At 34.3% G+C, this 25,000-nt stretch overlaps 1 protein-coding gene, 1 long non-coding RNA gene and 2 other non-coding genes across 6 annotated transcripts in view; 3 read left to right on the top strand and 1 right to left on the bottom strand.

The window, feature by feature from the left end:
• The window catches only part of LOC124940530, an 11,397-nt gene extending 9,280 nt beyond the window's left edge, over positions 1-2,117 (top strand). The window contains exons 5-7 of one of the 3 annotated variants that reach the window (XR_007099473.1): positions 693-977; positions 1,733-1,781; positions 1,894-2,117. The gene's annotated coding sequence lies outside the window, so the exon portion shown is untranslated. Of the gene's footprint in view, positions 1-692; positions 1,204-1,732 lie in introns of those variants that run through there. The other 2 variants (XR_007099472.1, XM_047481056.1) reach the window with 2 other exon arrangements.
• TRNAP-UGG lies at positions 804-875 on the bottom strand. The gene has a single exon. It is a non-coding gene; the product is annotated as a tRNA-Pro (tRNA).
• A 152-nt stretch (positions 2,118-2,269) lies between the features above and the next one.
• Positions 2,270-2,356, top strand: TRNAY-GUA. Its single transcript is given in 2 exon segments — positions 2,270-2,306; positions 2,321-2,356. It is a non-coding gene; the product is annotated as a tRNA-Tyr (tRNA).
• Positions 2,357-21,918: 19,562 nt separating this feature from the next.
• Positions 21,919-25,000, top strand: part of LOC124937474 — a 3,534-nt gene continuing 452 nt past the window's right edge. Inside the window, exons 1-2 of the long non-coding RNA XR_007099364.1 lie at positions 21,919-21,993; positions 24,979-25,000. The exon at positions 24,979-25,000 is cut by the window's right edge and continues 452 nt beyond it. This is a non-coding gene — a long non-coding RNA (uncharacterized LOC124937474). The remainder of the gene's footprint in view (positions 21,994-24,978) is intronic.

Here is a 25,000-nt window from a genome sequence, read left to right as displayed (position 1 = left end):
TGGTTGGACCTGCTTATTTTTTTCAAGCTGACTTTACATCACAGATTTTTATAATCTCTGAGAAAAGAATTTAAAATCAAACGTCTTAGTCAAGGTGTGGCATTCATGCTTTTCTCTTGATCTTCAGGCTAGAGGCACACTTTTTGTTACGTTTATGCCTAATTTATTAACCAACAACTTTCTCATTCTTTGTACTGGTGGATAATGATGATGTTTGTGGATCCAAACGTTCTACAGTAGCAATGATCTTTCCTTTTAACATTAAATTCACCTTTCGTGTAATGTTAGTGAAATACTTTATACATATTTTCTAGGTAATATTTTCATAGATATTTTTGCCTTGGTTGTATTGTGATTATTTTTTATCCTTTAAGTTTTTTTTTGGACCCATGTTTATTCTTGTAGGTTGCTAGCATGATACCCACAATTATTATCCTACTTTAAAAATCAAACTGTTCTTAGTGGGAATCGAATCAGAGATATTTGGTTACTATTGAGTTTTATTAGACCTGTGTAATTTATTGGTCAAACATCTTTTTTTTTCCTTTTCATACAAGTATGGTTTTAGTTGACTTGATAACTGTTCTGACTTGTACCAAAATTTAGAAAATACTACAAGCATTGAGAAATGGGTGATTTTATTACTTTTCCTAATTTTTTCAATTACTTAGATTTGTGTTTTCTTCCTTCAGGTCCAATACAGATTGTCATCAAGATGGCGTAAATATTCTAAATCACAACATGAACCTCATTATAAGAAGAAATATATATATATATATATATATCAATTTTCATAAAATAAAGGGGCATTCCGAGAATCGAACTCGGGACCTCTCGCACCCAAAGCGAGAATCATACCACTAGACCAAATGCCCAGATGTTAAATTCAGACTATAATGTAAAGAAGCTTAGACCACAGTCATTTACAAGTTCCATGTGGTCTTTGGAGCTTAACATTGCCAATACATTTGAGGCAGGTAAGTTCATCTTGATCTACATTTCAAGAAATTCTTTCAATTGGCTGTTTCATCATGACTTTGGGTTATCTGGCATTATTAGTTTTAAGGAAGATGATGGCTTTCTAGAATATCTTAGGATGGTTCGTTCATGTTGCAATGAGTATGAAACCAATTCCTTCCTTCCCTGCTCTTCTTCTAATGTTACAGTTATAAGTTTTATACAATAGTTTCTAATTTTGATTTTAGAATGACTTGGGTGGGTTGTTATGAGTTCCACTTATCCAAGTAGAACACTAATTGGAGGTGATTTGAACTCCCGACCATAGGTCAAAATCTGGCACTTTTCTACTGCGCTGTCTGTTTTGAGAACCAAAATTAGCAGCTATCTTACCCTATAGATCAAATGGGAAATATTGATAATATGATACTAGTCAAACATTTTTGGAAATAACTCAGTTGCTAGCATACCCTTGATTGCAACTCTATTACTGAATCCAGTCAGATTTGATTACTCCTCTTGTTCCTTTGCTACACAGAATTGTCATATTCAGTTATATTAGTGAATCTGAAGGAATATCATATACTCACTATCCAAGTAATTTAAGCCTTTGAGTACTTGTGACCGAGCACTCCAGTTGTCACAGAATCAATGAAAATATTCTCATAGTTATTTTTTATTATCTCCAAGTACTTGAATTTCTGATTTAATTAATTCTGCTGTCAACTCTTTTTAATATCACAAGAACATTGTATCCTTTTTTTTGGAATTAAAGGAGAACTAGCATGAGACTCGAGAACCATGGCTCCCCGCTTAAATTCAAGGTAAAATGGATTATTGTTTTCTCCTTAGAATGCGGGATTTTGTGTGCATGTTTGAATATGAACATATTTAGAGTTTGTGTTTGGCTGCATTTGAATTGTCTAAAGATTGCAGGGACCTGAAGCAAGTATCATACCACTAAGACTAAATGCTCATGTGAGAACTTGAGCTAATAGTGTTCTCAAGAGACTTACAAATTAGTCATTCATTTAAAGGTCTGTATGGTCTTTGTTTGCATTTCAAGAAGTCATTTTTAGGTCTCTGATGTGTAGCTTCGAGTTACAGAATTGTATAAAACTTGCATTATTGGTAATACAGGTTCTCATCTAATCGTCAATGTGCTGTTTCACAATGTAGTTGTTGGGTTAATTTAAGTTTTGATTGGACCTGGATAATATACCTTATGTTTTTAAGTTGACTTTTATTATTATTTATTAAAATTTTAATAATATATCAATCTTCAATAGATAATAGGATTACATAAACAAAACCGACTTTAGCTCAGTTGGTAGAGCGGAGGACTGTAGTTGGTTAACAGGTAATCCTTAGGTCGCTGGTTCGAATCCGGCAGGTCGGAATTTTTTTAAATGTAATATTATTCAAGTTGTTTATTACAAACAAAATTAATTGATAAGTATTAAAGTAATTAACAATTTTAATCTAACTAACCGTTTATTAAATTGTTATTATTATTTTTACATCTTTACTCAAGAAAAAACGTAGTAGAACCAAAGTTACATCAATCTTTAATCATGCCCCAAGTCCAATTCAGCAAACTCCGTTTTTTTTTTTCAAACTACCTTCGTTCACAACAATCATAATGAAAGTTCTTTTCTTCATCAGCTTTCAACCTTTGCTGTTATAGTTTTTTTTCAAATAAATCAATTTAGCATTTTTTGTATTGATGAATCGTATCGACAAACCTCTTATTTTCGGAGATTATAATGGAATCTTACTCTACGGTTTGAAGAGCTATAAAAAAAACTCATTTGGATCCGACAAAGTGTCGTAGCATCCGCAATTATTTATTTACAAATAAGTCAATTTAACATTTTTCTTTGTCTCGAAGAATCTTTTCGACTTTCTTTCTTTTTTCGTTGAAGCCATTATATTCAAAATTAGGGCTAATTGGAGGTTTTCATCTTCTTGTATCTGTCTTGGGTAACTTGCCAACAAGTATCGGTAAAATGATTTCGTTTTCTAGAGACCTATTTTATTACTTCCCATGTGCACTCACTCATAGGAATAATTCTTCATTGACTCAATAGTGTGATTTTAACTTCTACACACCTTTCACTGAATTTGTTAAAGAATTAAAATTATAACTTCCCTCTAAGGCCATCACAATCTTACCATTAGCAAACTCATTAACTTCTTTAACAAGATAAAATATTTATATGGTGTCACACAACATCCACCAAGAAGATCACCAACAGTTGTATCATATCCAACAGAAATCATGATAACAACTTTATCACCTTGCATTGTTGACAACGATCTTTGTCGTGGTGGTTTCACCAATGCCCTTACAATCATTGCAAACATGTTGCATTTACTGTATCATTTGAAGGATCAAGATTTCTAATAGGGACCTTCATTCCAAATCCTTGACAGCCAAAGCATTTCATTGATGCACCATGTCACATTAGGAGAAAAGAGATAGCTTTCTTGATGTTCTATTGTAGAGATCCTCCAATGACACCTTGATTACCTCCTCTACTACTTCCACCACCATCAAGAATCTCTTCCTTCTTAAGAGAAATATACAAGAACCTGAAATTCTCTAGCAATAAGCGATCGTTCATTTCTTCAAGAATGTCTGACTGTTCCAAGTCATCCTCTCTAGCTAATTCCTCAATTGCATCGGTCTTTCGCTTCAATAAGATGAATCCAGCTCCATTGTCTCTTTATCCGATTCTTCGGAGACTCCAAAATTTTCAAACTTAGAGCTCTAATATAATAAAATAATGTTAAAATCTTAAAAAAGAAGATAAATAGTAGATGCAATATTATTTGAGGCGTGTATTACAAACAATTACATCTATTATCTATGAGTTTTCATTACTAACTAATTAATTATAATTATCAAAATTAACTAACAAACATTACAACTAATAAAAAGTTTTAATCTAACTAACTAACAGTTTATTAAATTATTATTATTACTTTTACAAAATCATAACATTTATGAAAAAGAAAAAATTAATCAAATATTAAAAAATTAATGTAGGCAGAGATCTTTTAAAAAAGCAACGAGATGTCCGACCGAATATATTAGTTTCCCAGATCCAACCTTATATATTAATTTCACAACAATCATTTTAAATTGTCGAAAGATTTACGATTTCTCTCAAACCAAATTATTTAACAAAAAATAATTTGGATATATCCCCCATTGTTTCAGGCACGCAAATCTAACAGCCTAAATCACGTTTCCCAACACGTATCAATGTTTTCTGGCATAACCCATTAAATATCAATAATACTCCATAAAAGACTTCAAATGTCAACGACACCCTTACAATGTAAAAGAAGATGAGGGAACGTCTCCATTTTTTTGAGACACAAACGATATCGACTAATTAAGATAAGACAATTGCGCATACATCTATCATCGGTTAGAATTCTGGAAAAAAACCTTGGTGAGAATTCTAAACTCTCATAAATTTTCTAGCACAACTTAGTTATAATACCTCTATCACCAGTGTTCTACATGAATCAAACATTAATCTTTCTCATATCTATCTCTCATCAAACTCATATTATTACGTATCTCTTTTTTCAATTCCAAAATTTTAAAATTCATATCTATCTGAATAAAATTCAAATTTATTATGTGTCACAACAATCACACTTTTTGTCAGTGATCTCATTTATGTATAGTTGACTTGTGCTCTACACCACACCTCCCATTCTAGTATAAATCTAAATTTTTTTTGAATGTGTAAAAGTCCTAACTAACTTCAATATGGTTTCGGGTACTCACTAATTTGGGGATGAACTAACATATCTCCATTGGAACATAGTCATCTAGTATCACCTTGTTGACATCCTTACTTCTATACTATTTTTTACGTTAGGTATGTTTCGATAAGAGATATTGTGATTGATTACAAAGTCTTATCGAATTAAAAACACGAAATTGGAGTGAATTAATAACTCTGAAATTAGAGATAAAAATTTCTTATATACATTAAGGTTGTATAATGAGACAAAATGATTTGACAAAATTGTAATAATCTATAGTTATTTCTCAAAACAATATAAAACTAGGTAGGTTAGTTGAAATGGTTGTTAAATTTTTTAAAATTGAAACAGTAATTATTTTTACGCTGGTTAAAGAGACCCATAATGTAACTAAAATGTTGATTAGGCAAAGTAGACGTCAAATTGTATATTTGATGGATGTATCCGACAAAATGCCCAAAATCAAACATACTGATAATTAACAAAGATAAGCTCCTCTCTTTAATAATTTTCCTTAATTATCATGAACCACAAATGCCACAAAAGTATCAAAGTATCATTGCTGGTTTTACAAATTGATGTGTCACAATTGATTTTAAGTAATCTTTGCGGCGGACGAGTCCATCTTTTACCTACAAAAATCCTTTGGTTTGGAGTATAATGTGCACCTATGTGGAAACGATTCATTTCAGTCATCATTTTGGTTGTTTGCTTCACCCACCAACAACAATTGTTACTTTTTTTTCTCCAGAAGACAATGGACCATTCTCCATTTCCAAGTGTTTCAAAAAACATTTAAAATCTCTTTCATTTTTTCTCTCTTTATTAGTCTCTTATTTAAATTTCTCAAATCCGTCCAAAATCCAAATCGAGATGCAAGAAATAAAAAAATGACATACTTTTTTCACATCATAGCAAAATATATTCAACATTCATTGTGGCAAGTCCTCCAAATGCAGTTTTTAATTTTTGGGAGGACATTACTCTCCCAAATAATATTTCAAAATTCATTTGGAACTTGCCTCGACGAAGGTGGTCTATTAAAAGCACGGTTAGAATTTGAACAAAGAAAGCAAAATCGTGATTTTTCTGAATAATTTTCATGAGGACAAAGAGACCAAACCACAGTATTTGCTTCCTTCTCAAAATGAAGATAGATTTTCCTAATTTCATCCATAATTTCTTAAGGAAATGAGGCCTCAATTGTATTATAATTTCATGACATCAATGGAGCATTGATCTTTAACAATCATATTAAAATAATTGACATCTCTATTTTTCGGGATGAGTCTCAAATTTGGAAGTCATTTATCCGACCAAACATCAACCGTCATCAACCGTGTTTCCATTACAATGTCTCATTGACATCTTTTCAAAAGTAATTCTTTACCTATTGCAACTATTCCAGGTTGGAGAATCTCTTTTACCGCAATTCCAAAAATAACCATATATCATTGAAATAAATATTTGTAATTTTTCCCCCCTAAAGACAGTTAGGTTCATCAATTAATCTACCATCCTACTGAGCTAGGAGTGTCTAGTTTTGGAATTCAAAATTTGTGAAGTTCAGATCGATCTGCCTTTTTGTTTAAAACAAGTTTCTCCAAAAAAAATCCAATGATTCTTGTTCTTCCTAGTGCTAGGCCACCAAAATTTACAAACCTTAGATTGAAGAGTTTTACAAAAAGATTTTGAGAGTTTAAAAGAAGTCATCAACATAAAAAGATGTGATAGTTTGTAAGACACTTTTAATTAAAACATCTTTTCTAGCTTGATTTAAAAACAATTTTTCCCTCCATTAACTTTTTGTCAATTCTATTCAAGATTGTTTCGAAAACTATCTTTTAACATTTTCCAATCCAAGGGAACCCCAAGCAGTGCAGTTCCTGAGATTTTTTAGGCCTTAGGCGAAAGCACGAAATTGGGGCCCTACGCATAAACTTCACTTGTGTTTCACCATTGATCTTCAATAACCTTCCAATATCTACAAAGATGCAACATAAATTGTCAACGAAAGTGACTTCTTCTTGCATTTTTAGATGCAAAATCATTGATAAATGTATCGTAATCAATATATTCCAAAAAATCTTTTTCAATACATAAAATAGCAAGTCCATTCAATCTATCTTGAGACATCGAAGATCTTAGATAATTTTTCAATAATTTTAACTTAGAAAAACTTTTTTCAGCAGAAGCTACTGTAACAGGCAATGTTAGTAAAATTCGATATACAATAGAGACATTAGGATGACAATCTATTGACATTACAAAATCAAGAATTTCAGCAGCGGGCATATCCAAACTAGGTAAAGCAACTTGTAGTATTTTTAGTTCAGAAAACAAATCACTCAAATTAACATCACACGTAAAAATAAATAACAATCAAACCCTGATGTTGAATTTTCACTTTTAATGGTTAAACCTTACCTCAAGGCTCAACCCAGCGAAACAGAGCTACCGTCGAAATTATTTTATTGTCGGTTTCGTTGTGAGTTTCGTTGTCGGTTTCGTTGTCGGTTTCGTTGTCGATGTAGGATACATAGACTGAGAGAGACAGATAGTGAGACAAACAGTAGGGTTTTCAATTTTTTGTTCTGATAGTGTTAGTTTGTTTCTCTATTTGGGCTATAGAGTCATGGGCCAAAAAATCTAACATAATAAAAAAAATTAAAGAATAAGAAACTAAAAATCTTTACTAATACACAGCATATATAAAAAAATGACCCCTTTTTGGTCCTATGCCCTAGGTTGCCTACCCCTCCGGGCCGGGCCTAACCCCAAGTAGCTGTTTATAGGATTCCCGATTGGAACTGGCAAAATATTAGCCAAATATCTTTGAATATGTTCAGGCGTATTTTTGGAATAGAAAATGATAGACTTGTTATAATTAACTTGTTGTCTTGACAAATAACAAAACATGTTTTGTTTAGAAAGACGACATAACGTCAATTAAATAAAAGCCACAAAAGGGAAAAGGAGTTATGAGTTCAAGGGAAAGCGGAAATAAACAACTGAATTAAGGACAACAATGAGGAAACAAAAAAAATGAATGACAAATGACAAACGACACAATGACAATTGACAATTAAAACACCATGAAATCAATGATGAGGATGACAAAAACATGTTAATACAATCTAATAATGCAAAACATTCAAATTCACTTGTCTTTTAAGAAAAAAAACATAAGGCAAAGAAATTTTTTGAAATGGAAGGACAATGTCCTAAGTTTGGTTACATTAAAAATAACCTTTCTCATACTTTTTTTCGACAAAACTTATGATAAAATTTCTATAACTAAAATAAAGAAATTAGGTTGTTTAACCCTTTTCATATTTTAATAAAATTTTGACCTTCTACGATATTTTTGCACTATTTAACATATTTTCTTATATGTTTAATAATTTTAATTGATTTAACATATTTAATACAATTCTGACCCATTTTGTATGCTCAACATATTTGAACCCTTCAAAACAATCTTACTTTTTTTTTAAATATAATTTGACTCATTCATCATATTTTTAAGGTTGAACATATTTTTTACTTAATTAATATCTTGTTACTCATCTAATATATTTGACAAATTTAATATTTTTTCAACAAATCAAACCTATTCTTAACTTTTTAATATATTTTTTTACATGTTTAACACATTATAAACACACTAAGGTTGAATTAGTAAAAAGGAAAAAATATGGAAAACTGTTTTTTTTTAGAAAGTTGGTTTCCGCCTCTCCTTTGGAGTGCGAAAAATCTCCGCGTGTTACACAAATAGCCCACAAACACACTTAACTTAATCAAACGATTGAAATTTGTCGTTTGACGGGCTCAAACCAAGGACCTCCAAGGAGACCGGGATATGGTTCAAGATGATGAACTCGTTAAAAAAAATATGATTAATGTATATAAAAAATTAAAGCTGATCAAAATTATGTTAAGTATGTCCAAATATGTTAACATAGAAATAATATATATATATATATATATTATAAACGGATCAAAATAAAATATTAACTATTAAAAAATATAATAAAATAAAAGGTAGAAAATTAAAATTTCTATAATTTGAATAGGTTTCAATTCTCGAATTTGAAATCAGATTTGAACTCCACAAATAAAGAGTGCGGAATCACGATTCATCCGTGATACAATTTCGGAACTAAGTTCAGACCTGATTTCTCCTTCTATGAGTATAGACGTAAGTAGCTTGTCACGAGCTCAGTTTCAATCAAAATAAAATCCACAGCAAGTCAATTCTTGTGTTGGGACAAAATACATCCCCATAGAGTTCAAGCCAACAGGAACTTGGGATCACAAATCTATCCAAAATAATCAAACCCTTATGTCAATACTAGGGGAATTTTTGGAAGATAAAATGAATTGGACCCTTGAACCTTTCTAGTGTCAAGCAAACTGATGAGCGAGCACAAGAAATAATTAGGGATGCGGGAAAATACGTTTCTCCCCAACGAATGTCTCTTGATGAGCCGATATAACCGATGAGATCCGAGTAAGCCGCTTTGCAAATGGAATTACCTCGAATCCAGACAAAAGATTAAAATTCCGACGCTTAAGAGGAAGCTCGTAAAAGACAAATGCTCAAACTCGAAACCATGTTATTAATAGAAGCGATGTTTTGTCTCAAACAGAGGTCAAGGGCAAGAATCTAAGACCTCAAAGAAAAAATAATCAAATAAGACTATGTTGGTTGAGGTACGAAACACAATACTATTGTTCATTTAGACCCTTGTTTAACTTGCCGAGCAAAAATAAAGTATTTGAATCTATCAGATACATCCCGGTCATCATCAAAAGAGGTCAAACACTCACAAAGGTTGAGATATTGAAATCACTATTTGTTGTTCATCTAGACTTTTGTCTGATTTTCCAAGCAAGAACAATAATGTATCAATTCTATTAAATATATCATGAGTATAGAAAAGAGCTCAAAGGTCTTAGAATCTAAAGCGTGTGATCTCTAAGTCTGAGATGCGAGACTACATCTCTTGGTGCATGGTTGAGAGATTAAGCGTAACATAAACCTCTAATGAAGTTCGAGAAATCAAATCCCTCGAGAAACTTAGGGCAAAACGTCTCGCCGAAAGACAAGTCCCTCAAGCGATGGCGTCAACCTCAAAGAACATCGGTTGCATTTGGTCTCCTCGAAACATATTCTACAGAATAATGTACAGAACCGATTCCTAAAAATGTTTCAAAGATGACGAAACATTCTAAAGACATTTTAAAAATGACAAAATGTAAAAAAAAAAACAAATTTTCAGATGTGACGAAACAATTTTAAAATGTTTCAAAAGTGAAAAACAATCTAAAGACATTTTAAAAGTGACAAAATGTTTAAAAATTCAAAGTTTTAGATGTGACAAAACAAATTAAAAATGTTTCAAAAGTGACGAAACATTCTAAAGACGTTTTAAAAGTGAAAAATGTTAAAAAAATTCAAAGTTTCATATGTGACAAAATTTATTGAAAATGTTTCAAAAGTGACGAAACATTCTAAAACATTTTAAAAGTCACAAAATGTTAAAATTAATCAAAGTTTCAGATGTGACAAAACAATTTGAATATGTTTCAAAAACGAAGAGACATTCTAAAAACATTTTGAAGTGACAAAATGTTAAAATTAATTAAAGTTTCAAATGTGACGAAACAATTTGAAAACGTTTTATAAGTAATGAAACAATTTCAAGATATTTCACAAGCGACAAAAATATAAAAAATTGAAAACATTTCATAAGTAATGAAACAATTTCAATGCATTTTAAAGACAACAAAATGTCAAAACTAATTAAAGTTTCATAGGCGACGAAAAAATCTAAATATTTCACGGGAGACGAGATATTAAATCAATTAAAGTTTCATAGGCGACAAAACAATCCAATATTTCATGGGAGTCGAAATATTCTGAAACTTCATGGGCGACGAAGCGAGTCCGGCATTTCATGGGAGATGAAATGTTAAATCGATCAAGCTTCATGGGTGAATCCAACATTTCACGGGAGACGAAATGACTCTTCATCTGATCAGCACCGAGCCTCTTAATCGCCTCATTCTTCTTTCTAATCGAAGTACTAATAACAATCACATTAGTACCAAAAGCCTTGGCAAACGTAACCGCACAATGACTTAACCCACTAAGACCCACCACACCTAAATTGGTTCCTGGCTTATCCAAACCAAAGTACCTTAAAGGACTATAAGTTGTAATTCCAACGTAGAGAAGAGGAACAACCGCATCAAGAGGAAGATTATTAGGTATTTTGACAATTGTAGACACCACATTTTTACACCCTAGATACCTAATAAAAAAACCGGCCCGAAATAATACTCATTTTGTTTATTGAACCGGGAAAAAAAATAGAAACAACTCGTGGAAAACCGACCCAGAAAAGCTTAAAAGATAACGATCCAAAGGTCGAATTTTATAACGACTCTGTTTTCCCAACCCGTGACACGTTCATGTTGTACGTTTTGAAAAATCTTGAATTCTGAGTGTAATATTACTATTTCAAAATTTGTGCGGAAGTGCTCGAAAAGAGGGAAAACAAGAGAACGAGTCAACCCGAGTCAACCTACCAACTGACGAGTCAACCCGGGTCAAAGAGGGATCAAGTACGTGTCAAGAAGAAGTGGAAAAGAGTAGACTGGTCTTCTAAAGTGGGGAAATCGGATTATTTGAAAAGTGGGTTATTTGAAAAAAGGATTATTGGAAAAGGAAATCAAGAATCCTTAAGTTTGAAGTCCCCATTGAGCTTTCATTGGAACCCTAGACTTCATAAATTTATCCCGGCTTCAATACTGGATGAAATTCAATGATCTTGGAAGTTTTGAAAATAGAAATTGGTCCTCTTTCATATGGTGTAGGCCAATATTCCATTTGTGCCCTATATCTAGACGAAATACGGTCATGAGTGGAAGGTATTCCTAAAAGGTTTAAATCGAACACCCTTTCACTTAAAAATTCGTAACTTGATCTGTTCTTGATGGTTTTGAATAACTCAAGTTGGGTTGGAAATATAAATCGCATATCTTTCCAATGGTACAATCCCCGAACCGTGATTCGAAGGTTAAGGCTCTCATTCGATCTGTACAAGAGAAGTAGTACTACCGATTCAAATCCTGGGAGCCAGTTGAAACTATGCTGCACTTCCAAAAATCATATCTTTTGAACCAATGATCCATATTCAGTGTATGAGTTACCGTTGGAAAGCCCTTTGAATTTTCTTTCCAACTATACCAAATGGTTCTCCCATTTCTCCCTGAAGCTCAGTCCAAGTCGCCTGCAGCGAAGGTGATGCGTGAACTGACACGTTTCTGTGAGGCTAGTCTCCTGACCAACACGGACCATTTCGTGAGAAAAGAAGAAAATGGGGATGGAGGAAAGAGTCTTTCCTTTCCAATGGTACCAACCTCATTGTGGGGAAAGCCCTGTGCACGAAGTTATGAGCTATTAAAGTTATGAAAGTGAAAACCACGGGATTGAAAAGATTGAAATGGAGGGGTGACTTTAAAATATCATAACTTTGGATAGGAAGGTCCGTTTGGGTTCATTCAAAGAGGAGATTCACGTTCGTGATGTTAAGAATTGACCATAAAATTTTCACAATTTTTTGAGCAAAAACGAGACCAGAGTGATTTATTTGGAATGATGGTGCAAATAAAGGGTATGAAAAACGGAATAAAAAAAAAGTTGAAGAAATATATATATATATATATATATATTTTCAAGCGTGCCTTTGATTTTATGGCATATTTCCAATTTAACCCTGAGGGACGGTTTTTCAGCTGAAAAGAAAAAAAGAGATCGGTTAAAAAGGGGCGGTTTTCAGGGGAGTTGGGGAGATCAGTTTTTAAGTTCGGAAGGGAGGTTTCAATCCGATTCTAGAGAGAGAAAATAGTTGTTACAATATCTAGAGAACGGTTCCATTTGAGAGCTGAAGCAGACGAATCCCGTTCTTGAAGATGGACTCTGTTCTGTTGATGTTGGGGGAAGACAGTCAAAAAAATTGTAGTTAGACGACGAAACACATCAGAGAGATTCTTCACGGGCGTTCCGGAAAGCTAATAGCTAGGTTTAATTACATTGAAGGGAGTACAAAGAAGGATTCAATCGGAGAAGAAACAAAGAAAGATAGTTGCAGCAGAATTGGAAGAAGAACAATAGAAATAGTTGGCTGAAATTCCTGCAACTTCCGACTAATTCACATTCTTCTCTCATTTCATTACGTTTTGCTGATTCAGGTACTCACTAATCCAATGTAGATCATAATGTTGATTGAGGCATCGGTTCTGTACACCGATGCCATTTATACTTCAGAATCTGATTGCAGGTTTGTTTTGTTAAGTTTTCTGTTGTTTCATTGCTGCTGTGCTGTGAGTTGATTTGGTTATTCGTTAGATTCTAGCTGCTAGACATTAGATTAGGAATAGGCTGGGATTTAGATTAAGATTGTAGAGTCTCCTGTTTGAAAATTGTGTTTTCTCCTTGCTGAAATTTCGGGAGTCATTCTCGTCCAAAAGGAAGAACAGCAATCTGCTGTTTTAGCTGTTCTTCAGTTGGGGTCTGTTGCTTTGGACGTCAGGAAGTGATCCTGGTGTGCATATGAGCTTCTGGTGATTCAATGGATGGTCGTGGTAAACTCTGTCTCGACCTGGAAATCATACAAAGACTAGATGATGTTCGATGGATTCGCTGCTTTGAAGAGCAGTCGATCTTCTTCTTCGCGAGGATGAGTTTTAGTTGGATCCTTATGGCGAGCTGCAGCGGGAAGGAGGCGGAGATTCGACGAGTAGGACGGACCCTCGCGATGTCGTCTTCGAACGAGGATTGGTCGCAGGCGCAGGTCTCGCCGAAAATCGCCTGGCCGGAGGAGAACGGAGGTCCAGCGGGTTCTGCTTTTATTTTTGTTATGTTTGGTTTCCCACAACTTCTGTTGAAGTTGCAAAGAGGCCCTTTGGCCTCTTTTATTTTTAAATAAGCATGAGAACTTTAATTTCGAATTAATTTATTAATTCAAAATTAAAGTAGTCCCTGATCTCTTCCTGATGTTTTAATTGGATCCCTAAACTTTCTTTTTCTCTTATTTTAATTTAAACTTTAAAAAACCAAAAATAAAATAAACCTAAGGTTCTGTTTGTTTCCCAAATTTCACAAACGACTTTAAAATGAGGATTCGAACATCCAAACCACTTTCAAATTTTCTCAAATTTTCCCAAAAATTCAAAAATGTTATTTTCTTCAAAAATAATTTTTCCCGGGAGTTTTAGGGCCCGTTTGAAAAAATGTCTATCTTTGTAGTGTCATATCGAGGGTTCTATAACTCCGAAAATTTCAAACTCGATTCCTGTGAGCTTCTAATAATATTTTTGACTATTATATGAAATTTTTGGGAATTTTGGGAATTATTTTTGAAAATGACTCATTTTAATGTGTTGTGTTCGGAGTTTTACTTAACTCTGAAAATTTTAAAAGGGGAAACACTTGGGACCTTGAATTAGTCATTCTCTTCTCTCATTTGTCCAAAGAGAATAAGACTTCCAATCTTCAATATGAATCTTCGTCATTGTCATTCGCACTTGTATACCTTCTCTTGGGAATTATGACTCTTGTTTTTTCCATGAGAATTTTACTATATGTTTTTCGATGCTTTTTAGTGCTTCAATGCTTTTCAATGCTTTATCCTCGTCAAGCACCTCATTAATAGGACTAGCCCCTTGCAAATGATTAAGATTTTCTCACACAAGCAAAAGAGTTCTGAACTCAGAACGAAAACGTAATAATCCTTCAAACATCATATGGCCAATTACTTAGGAGTAGAGACTGACTGTAAAGACATGCGTATAGGACATAGCTCCGTAGGCCCTTTCTTAATACGTAACCAAACACCGAACTCTTAAAATGAATCTCTGATTTTTCTTTTCTTTAATTTCTTTGGGAAGTAAACTAAAGTGACGACTCTCAAGTCAATTAGATCGATACATTCGCGAGTGTGTTGATTTAAAACCTGTACGGGCCAATTCAATTAGAAAAAAGGGAACGTATGCCAATTAATTAAAAAAAAGGGCACACGCGCCAGAAAATGGAAGGGAACGAAAATGAACGCGTACAACAATGAAATGTTCATCTGATACCATTCTAAATATCGTTCAGAATACTTCAGTTGTAATAGAAAACATGAATGAATAAATAATACTATTGAAGTCATGTAATTATTCATTAAATATGCGAAAAGGGAAGGTTCTTCGCTAAATGGGAAGGCCATTCGCATAATGGAATGGCCTTCGCGTAACGGGAAGACCTTCGCGAAACAGAAAGGCCCTTTGCGAAACAGAACCGAATTAGAGCATCATGGTGGTGGTGATTCAGAATCGAATCAGAATCAGAATCGGATGTCCCATTTATTTAAATAAACAATAAACAACAAACGTACCAGTTGCCACAGTGCTCGTGCTCGTCGTGCTCATTGTGGTGTCCGTCGTCGAAGATCACCGCCACCGTTTAGGGTTAGAGTGAAAGAGGAGAAGAGCAGGAAAAGAGAGAAGGAGAAGAAGAGAAATGAAAAAAGATGCCAAAGTTATATTAAATAGTAAGGGTATTCTGTACTTTTCATATTTTTCCACTTCGCATAACGCAAAGGCCCTTCATGTTACGCGATGAGGATATTTTTGTCAAAAAAAATAAAGTGGTCACTAAAGCAATAAAAATTATGGGGTGACCACGAATACAAATAAACGCATCTTTAAGGTCATTTTGTAAAGTTTCCCATTTAGATTCACTTCTCATATGAGAAAAAACATAACATCATCTGCAAAATAAAATGTTTGTAATGGAAGGACAATGTCATAAGTTTGGCTCCATTACAAAAACATTTCTCATATTTTTTTTTTATAAAATTTTCAAAAAAAATAAGATTGTTCAACACTTTTTATAGTTAAATAATTTAACATATTTTCTTATATATTTAATAATTTATATTATTTAACATATTTAATATAATTTTGAACCCTTTAAAACAATCTTATTTTAATATATATATATATATATATATATATATATATATATATATATATATATATATATATATATATATATATATATATATATATATATATATATATATATATATATAATTTGACTCATTCATCATATTCTTACTATTTAATAATCTTATTTTAATATATTTTTTACTTAATTAATATTTTGTTACTCATCTAATATATTTGACCAATTTAATTATATATAATTTTACATGTTTAACCTATTATAAGCAAACTAATATTGAATTATTAAAAAGTTGGTTAAATCGATAAAACAAATATGAAAAACTTGTTTAAGACTATGAATTAGTTAAAAAAATATGACTAATCTATAAAAAAATATATATATAAAAAAATTATCAACTAGTAAAAAATATTATAAAATAAAAAAAATAAAATTATTATAATTTGAGTAGGTTTTCAATTCTCGAATTTGAACTTCACAAACAAAGGGGAAATTTGACGAAATGACCTTGCAAACTTGTTTATTTGACCTGGTAGAATTTTATAATTTTTTTTGCGCTCGTGGTGTTCTATTTTTTTTATACGATTTTGCCTTGTCGCGAAACGCTAAGTCACTTAGCGTTTCGCGAAGTGGATTAGAGGTTTGTATAAATACCCAAATAATTTCATTTACCTAAATTTTTTTCTCTCTCTTCCTCCAATTCTCTCCTTCACTCACGGTGGCCGGCGACGACGGCGGTCGGCGGCGACGACGTCTCCGTTTCCTCCAATATCCATACAAATCAAACCCGATCAGAGCTCTTCTAACCTAACTAATTCATTTATGTTTATCTATTGCCGATTTCTAACCCTAGATCTATTTTGCATGCAGGTTTCTTATACTAGGGTTTATGTGAGTTCTCCGATTCTAACTATTTGAACGGCGTTGAGGTAGATCTTCATTCTAATAGTTATGTTCTTGTTTACATTTTCTTCATTTCAAAAACTTTTTCATATTTCCTTTATGTCCATCATTTTCTCCGTTTTGGTTGATTCTTATTTCTTATATGGTTCATATTGGTTCATGTTTGAGCATTTCGTTAGGTTATTATTTGTTATCTGTTCATATTTGCAGAAAATCTCTGTCTGATAAGAGCGTATGTGTTTCCGTTTCAGATCTGCTTACCGTTTCGCTACGGACTTACCGTTTCGCTACGGACTTACCGTTTCGCTAAGTATACCTCGCGATTCGCTAAGTATCAAGATTTTTTGTTATTTATAGTTAATCATGAACTTCATTTGACAAGGTATTTACATCACTTCATGGTTATGAAGAGAACATGTGTTAACAAAACAAACCTTCTAATTTTACATTGGAAACATTTAGATTCTTCAGAAAATGCCTTTGAAGAATCTATCATTGACCTCCAGATAAGCAAAGATTGGCTGACTTTGATTTCGTTAGTCGTTAAGCTAAAGAAATAAATTTCAAACAATTTTCTCTTATCTGGAGTTCAACGATCGCTTCTTCAAAGACTTTTTCTAAAGAATCTAAATGTTTCCATGTAAAATTATAGGGTTTGTTTTGCTAACACATGTTCTTTTCAAAACCATGACTTAGTTGTTGATACCTTGTCAAACGAGATAGATTACCTATGAAACCAATAAAAAATTTTGTACTTGACGATTCGCTAAGTACTACGAGCTCCAGCTAGGAGAATGGTTTGAATTCGATTTCGTTATTAAAATATAGTAGCGAAAACGTATTCAAACCATCTTCTCTTAGCTGGAGCTCGTTGACCTCTCGATTCGCTAAGTCCCTCCCGATTCGCTCAGTCCCTCCCGATTCGCTAAGTCCCTCCCGATTCGCTAAGTCCCTCCCGATTCGCTAAGTGCCTCCCGTTTCGCTAAGTCCCTTCCGTTTCGCTAAGTCCCTCCCGATTCGCTAAGTGCCTCCCGAATCGCTACGGAAGTTGAAGAGACGCGCGTACTCACACGCGCTAGACCTTATATATTCAAAAAATTCAGAACATTTCATTTCAACCGCCCGACTCTCTCTCTCTAACCCATTTTCTCTTCACTGAATCTTGTCAAGCCCGATCATTTCTGCTTTCTTCTCGTTCGTCATTAAGGTTAGTTCATTATCATTTTCTGCTTTTTTGTTCATTGGTGGTTTTTGCATGTTAGTGTAATGTTAAGTGTTTCTGTTCAGTATATATTTTTTTGCCAGTAGGGTTTCTGTTCAGTATATTTTTGTTGCCATTAGGGTTTCATCAGGGTTTCGCTAGGTACCTTCCGATTCGGTAAGTACCTTCCGATTCGGTAAGGACCTAGCGATTCGCTAAATACCTAGTTGTGGTCGATCATTTTCTGGTTTTTTGCTTATGGATTTTGGTCTTTGCATGTTAAGTTTAAGTGTTTGTTTCAGATTTTTTGTTTAGGGTTTTTGCATGTTAAGTTTATTGTTTGTTTCTGATTAGTTTCGTATTGTTTCCGATTCGGTAATGCTGTCTTATGTTCAGTTAACGGTTTCGCTCGGTACCTCTCGATTCGCTAAGTGCCTCCCGATTCGCTAAGTGCCTAGCGATTCGCTAAGTGCCTCCCGATTCGCTAAGTACTTAGCGAATCGGGAGGCACTTAGCGAATCGCTAGGTTCCTCCCGATTCGCTAAGTACTTACGTTTGTATGTGTTTGTTCTAACATTTTTGAGGATGTTGTTTCCTTTTGTAGATGGCAGAAACAACTGTTACTGAGTTTCCCGGTCGGATTTCGTGGAAAAGTGCCCTCACCCTGAAGAAGATTGTGAATAAGTTCGAGGAAATGGATCTTCTGGAGAGTGTGTACAATACCCAGTTCAGATCATTATTCACAGCCCCCCTCTTGTAGTTCTCAGGAAGTATTGTACATCAAATGTTGATGAGGAGGTTAAGCTCAAACTCCAAGGAGATAACTTTCATGGTGAATGGGAAAAAGCTTGTATTTGGTATGAAGGAGTATGCGTTAGTTACCGGCCTATGTTTCGGCGTTTATCCTGAGTTGGACCAAGAAAAATTGCGCTGTTGTCCACCTCTCTCGGTTAAATACTTTAAAGGGAGCATGAGTGTGAAAATGTGCGACTTCGAGAAGGCTTTTTTCAAATGCAAAGACAAGGAAGATGCATTCAAGATGGGGCTGGTATGCCTGATTTGCCAGTACCTATTCACATTTGACCCAAAAAGAGTTATATTTCCAAAAATACTCAACATGGTGGAAGACAAGGACACTTTCCTCCAATATCCATGAGGGAAGGTCACCTTTAGAGCCACCCTCAAGGGTTTAAACAAGAACATGAAACATCTCTGTACCTCATTTTTTGACAAGAAGGAGAAGGCTGAACAACCTTATGCTCCTTTTGCATATAACATCTATGGGTTCGCATTGGCACTTCAAGTGTGGACGTATGAGGTCATCGAAAACTTTATCCCTAAATTCGCCAGAAGGAATCAGATTAATGACCCTCTACGCCCAAGGTTGTTACTCTATCATTCCAACAGGAAAAACACATCGATGGAGGTAAAGACTGCCCTAGAGACCACGGATGTGACTGAGATGGAAGAGTCCTCCATGGAGAAGAGGTTATACAGTGGTGATGTATTTGAGCAAATCGACGAGACAGCTGATGATTTTTTTGAGGGATTTACTGATGGGAAGGTAATAAAAGATGATTTTGATGAAGATGATGAAAGTGAAGATGAAGAAGTTACTCCGATTCCCCCCAAACCTGCCACGAGGAAGAGAAAGGCTGATGCTACTCTTAAAGAAGCAGCCAACTTGAAGAAGAAGCTTGCTTATGAATCGATTCCGGCCCGCATTCTTACTCCCCCATCCGCGACCTCAAGTCCTCGGGCTGACACACCTTCTCCTCGGGCTCCAACACCTACTGTTGGATGTGATTTTAATGAGATGAAGGAGGAGCTGAAAATAGAGATGAAAGAGCAGATGAAAAAGATGAAAACAGAGCTCATCAAAGAGCTAAAAATCACAATCCAAGAAACTCAACAAACTCACGTTGAGTCGTTCAAGAAGATGGTTTTTAATATGTCCACACAGTTGTTAGAAAAATCCAACAAAATGATGTCCATATTATTAACCAGATTAGATGATATGGAGGAGAATATAAAGAGGAAGAAGAGTAAGAAGAAGGATTCTAAGAAGGCTGTGAAGGTCGAAGAGGAAAAGAATACTGAGGTATGGAGATATTTTACATTTCATTTCGTTAAGTACATATCTGATCTGACCAGTACCTATTTTGCAGGTTAAGGATTGTAAGAAGGATGTCGAAGTTGAGAAGAGCAAGGTTGAACAGGAGGAGGAGAAGAAAGAGGTATTCTGCGAACTTTTCGTTTCGCAAAGTAGTTTCCGTTTCGCTAAGTTAGTATTTTTCGTTTCGCAAAGTAGTTTCCGTTTCGCTAAGTTAGTATTTTTCGTTTCGCAAAGTAGTTTCCGTTTCGCTAAGTTACTATTCTTCGTTTCGCAAAGTAGTTTCCGTTTCGCTAAGTTAGTATTTTTCATTTCGCAAAGTAGTTTCCGTTTCGCAAATTACTTGTTGTCGATTCGCTAAGTGTGAATTTTGTCTATTTTGTAGGAGATGATAGCGATGCAGGAGACTGTGGGGGATGATGAGAAGGTGAATGATGGGACTGATGGGAAAGACGATGTAATGGAGGACAATGAGAAGGTGGAGGATGAACAAAAAGAGGACGTTGAGAAGGTGGAGGACGCACAGAAGGTGGAGACCGATGAGAAGGTGGATGATGATGAAAAGATGGATGAGGATAAGGTGGAGAACGATGAGAAGGTCGATGATGATGAGAAGGTGGAGGATGAAATAAAAGACAACGATGAGAAGGTAGATGATGATGAGAAGGTGGAGGATGAACGAAAAGACAACGATGCGAAGGTGGAGGACGTAAAGATGGAGGTTGAGGCTAAATTGGAGGACGGTGAGAAGCTGGATGGTGTGGCTAGGGTGGATGATGTGGAGGTTGATCTGAAACTGAAGGATTTGAAAGTGAAGGTGAAGGATGAGAAGACTGTGGGGATGTGAAGGCAAATGATGACAATGATGACAATGACGATTTCCAGTTATACAATACTCCTCCTAAAGGAAATTATGGGAGGAGAGTGAGGAAGCCGAAAAAAGATGACTCGTACACCAACCCTTCCTTGTCAAAAATGCCCAAGACAAAGGATCCTATGAAAGTGAATCACCTTCAAAAATTTGATGATGAGCTACTGGATAAAGTAAAGGCGTAGTTGGATGATCCAAAAACCGATAATTCGACAACGGATTTACATACGGTTCAAGCAAAGAAGGAAGTGTTGGTTAGAGTTGTAACAAGGCTTACATGGATTGAAGACACGGTAAGTCGTTCAAATCAATTCATTAATATTCGTTTCGCAAAGTGTTTTTCGTTTCGCAAAGTACTTTTCGTTTCGCAAAGTACTTTTCGTTTCGCAAAGTACTTTTCGTTTCGCAAAGTACTTTTCGTTTCGCAAAGTACTCTTCGTTTCGCTAAGTACTTAGTCAATGTTGTTTGATATGTACTCAATGTATGTTGTATGCTCCCATTGTGCAGGAAATCGATGCATTCTGCCATCTACTGCGGAAAAGGATTTCCTGCTATCCCAAGACGTATAAAAATACACATGCGGCAATTGGGGATTGCGTATTGTCGGATAGAATCAGGCGCCAGCACCGGGCTTTTATTAAGGATCCTGCCAAATATCCAGTCGACGAATTCAAAGACTATTATATGGAGTTTAGAGAGAAGGAGGAGAAGAGCGGGAAAAGAGAGAAGGAGAAGAAAAAAATGAAAAAAAAGTACGGAGGTTATATTAAATAGTAAGGGCAATTTGGACATTTCACATGTCGTCACTTCGCGAAACGCTAAGTGACTTAGCGTTTCGCGACAAGGGCAAAATCGTCCAAAAAAAATAAAATCACCGCGAGTGCAATTAAATTATCAAATTTCCACCAGGTCAAATAACCTGGTTTGTAAGGTCATTTCGTCAAATTTCCCAAACAAAGAGTGCAAATTTAGCAATCCGGATCTTCTGGCGGATTTAGTGGCCGCCAATTGCCTCCATTTGGCTACTCATCTCTCACCATGGCGGCGTTGAGAATCTGACGATTCACGGAGCTATCTTCCACTATCGTCGGCCACAAGAGACCACTGGAACGAGTCTGATACTACTTTTCCTCTGGTATATCCTCTTCCATAACTTGCGACGATTCAACTCATTTTATAGTATTTATGATTATGTGTATGCATTTACTCAACTGATAATAGATACTGATAATAGATATGAACTGTTTCTAGGTACAGTTGTCAGTGCTAGATGATATATATATTCATACAGACCACAGTTTTAATAAAGGGTTTTAATTAAGTTAATACATTATTGCTGACAATCTCAGTTAAATCATGGTCAACGTTCAATAATGAATACTTTTCTATATACGATAATAATTACTACTGTTTCCTATATAGGATTCACTTAGTTTAGATCAAGTTGAGGCTTGTGAGAAAGAAGAATATATTATTGGAAAAAAAATCTAAGGTTTCTTCTTCCCAAAATGGTTACATATATGATGACAAAATTTTCAATATATAGAAAAACGTTGTGTGACAGTTAAATGCTCTAGTCTACTCCATCTTGGCAAATGAATACCATCCTGTTCCATCTTTTCTAGGTAATTGTAGCAAGAATTTTATTGATAGCAGTTAGGGTTTACAATATAAAAGGGTATGAGACCTAGAGACTAAGGGGAGACCTAGAGAAAGGGGGAGGGAGACTAGACAATCACTGATAAATTCATTCATTCCCCTGATTGTAACATTACCTTTATTCGATACATGCTTACCTATACCTTTCCGGTGTGCCTAACGCGTGACAGTAATATTTGAACAGATGTTTTATCCTTGGAGTTGTCGGGTGATGATTTTGTAACTTAGGATATCTTTCACAAATTTTTCATTTCGTCATTTGAGGGATTGTTGGGTTTCTATAGACTTTGATTAGACCTTTGTTGTATTTCCTGGTTGACTGTATGGTTTTGGATTGACTTTGACAATTGTTCTTACTTGTACAAAAATATTAAAGATTAGTATAAATATAACATTGAGAAATAGGTGAGTTAGTTACACAGATGCATGTTTACCTAATTCCCTGTTTCTTATTTAACTAATAGTTTGATATCATAAAATATTTCTCTCTATTTGGCTTGACTTTCCTACTTTCTTTAGTTGTTTATAATTTTATGTCGCATTTTTATTGTCGTGCATTTTAAGTTGGGTGGGGTTTCAAAAAAGAAGTGCACATTTAAATAGATTTGTTTGACTAGATCTGATCTCAGTTTTGACAAAAAAGAGTGATGTACTTGTACGCTTATTTGATGCTGATATATTCAGGCTCTCTTAATGGAACCTTATTTAATCTATCTACTTTTAGCTTGTTAACTATTATGTACCATCACTTGAATTTAATATACACTTGAGTTTGATCCAGGTTCAAACTAGTACAGTTCGTGCAATTTTATTTGATTTGTCTGGTGACTTGAAGCATTGTTTTATGTTTAGAACAAACCTTGGTTTCATAACATTGAACACTGACAAGAATCTTTCTATTCAGGAAAAAAATAATGCACCTGACTAGGTAAATACTATAGTTTGCTCCATTTTGGCAAATGACTACCAGCCTGATACATCTTTTCTAGGTAGTATTTACTGAGATTCATTTTCCTTTGAGTTGATTTGTGATTTTACTTTATGGCTTATGCCTTATGCAACAATGTTATATTAAAGATGTTTTCTTTCCAACAGGTTTCCTGCGTAATATTCAAGATGACTTTAGATCACACAATTTCTGTAATCTCTGAGAAAAGAATTTTAAAATGTGATATAGAGAAAATATTCTAAAAATCTAATAACTTAGTGAAGGAGAGGCATTCACGTTTGATTGGCCTTTAGGCTAGAGGCACACTTTTTATACATTTATGCCTAAATTATTAACCAAAAACTTTCTCATTCTTTATACCAGTGGATGTTGATGATGTTTGGGGATCCAAACATTCTACAGTAGCAAACATATTTATTTTAGCATTATGCACCTTACTTTTGCTGTTAGTGAAATGCCTGATACATCTTTTTTAGGTAATATATTAAAAAATGAATTTGCCTTGTAGTTGTCTTGTGATTATTTTGAAACCTAGGATATCTCATATCTTTCATTAATTTTTCTTTTTGTCATTTGTGGCATTGTTAAATGGATTCCTCAACTGGATGTCGAGTTTCTATAGAGTTTTATTAGACCTGCGTGGACATCTTTCCTTTTCTTTCTTTTTGTACAAGTTATGTGTTAGGTTGACTTGGATAACTGTTCAAAAATTAAAGGAAAATTATAGATGTAATACAGATTGTCATCAAGATGGTGTAAATGGTCTAAAAAGACAACATGAACCTTGGATGTAAGAAAAGTCAATGGTAGGTAGGGGCATTCTGGAATCAAACTCGGGACCTATCGCACCCAAAGCGAGGATCATACCACTAAACCAAATGCCCATATATGAAAATTGAGCTAAACACTAAAGAAGAATGTTCACAAGAGGCTTAAACATTGGTCATTCATTAAAATTATTAACCAATAACTTTCTCATTCTTTAACATTAAATGCACCTTACTTTTGATATTAGTGAAATAACTGATACATCTTTTCTAGGTCATATTTGTAAAGATGCTTTAGTCTTGGTTGTATTGTGTTTATTTTGTATCCTAGGATATTTTTTCATCAAGTTCTTTTGTCATTTGTACTACTGTTCAATGGATACCCTATCAACTGGTTGTTGGGTTTCTGTTAAGTTTTTTTTTGTGACCCGGGTTTATTATCGTGGATTGTTAGCACAATCCCTAACAGTCATGACTATTTTAAATCAAAGCATTCTTAGTAGGAATTAAATCTGAGACCTTTGGTTTCTATTGAAATTTTTCGGACCAATATAATTTATTGGTTATATCAAAACATTCTTAGTAGGATATCTTTTCATTAAATTCTTGTCATTGGTACCCTCCTATTCAACGTGTTGTTTGGGTTTCTATTGAATTTCATTAGACCTGCATAATTTATTGGTTAAAAATCTTTTTTTTCGGCAACGACACAATTATTTCATTAGATTTGTTTTTCTGCCTACAGGTCTAATGCAGATTGTCATCTA

This window comes from Impatiens glandulifera, chromosome 5 (assembly GCF_907164915.1).
Source record: "Impatiens glandulifera chromosome 5, dImpGla2.1, whole genome shotgun sequence".
Lineage (NCBI taxonomy): Eukaryota > Viridiplantae > Streptophyta > Magnoliopsida > Ericales > Balsaminaceae > Impatiens > Impatiens glandulifera.
This window is presented reverse-complemented; position numbering and strand designations above follow the sequence as displayed.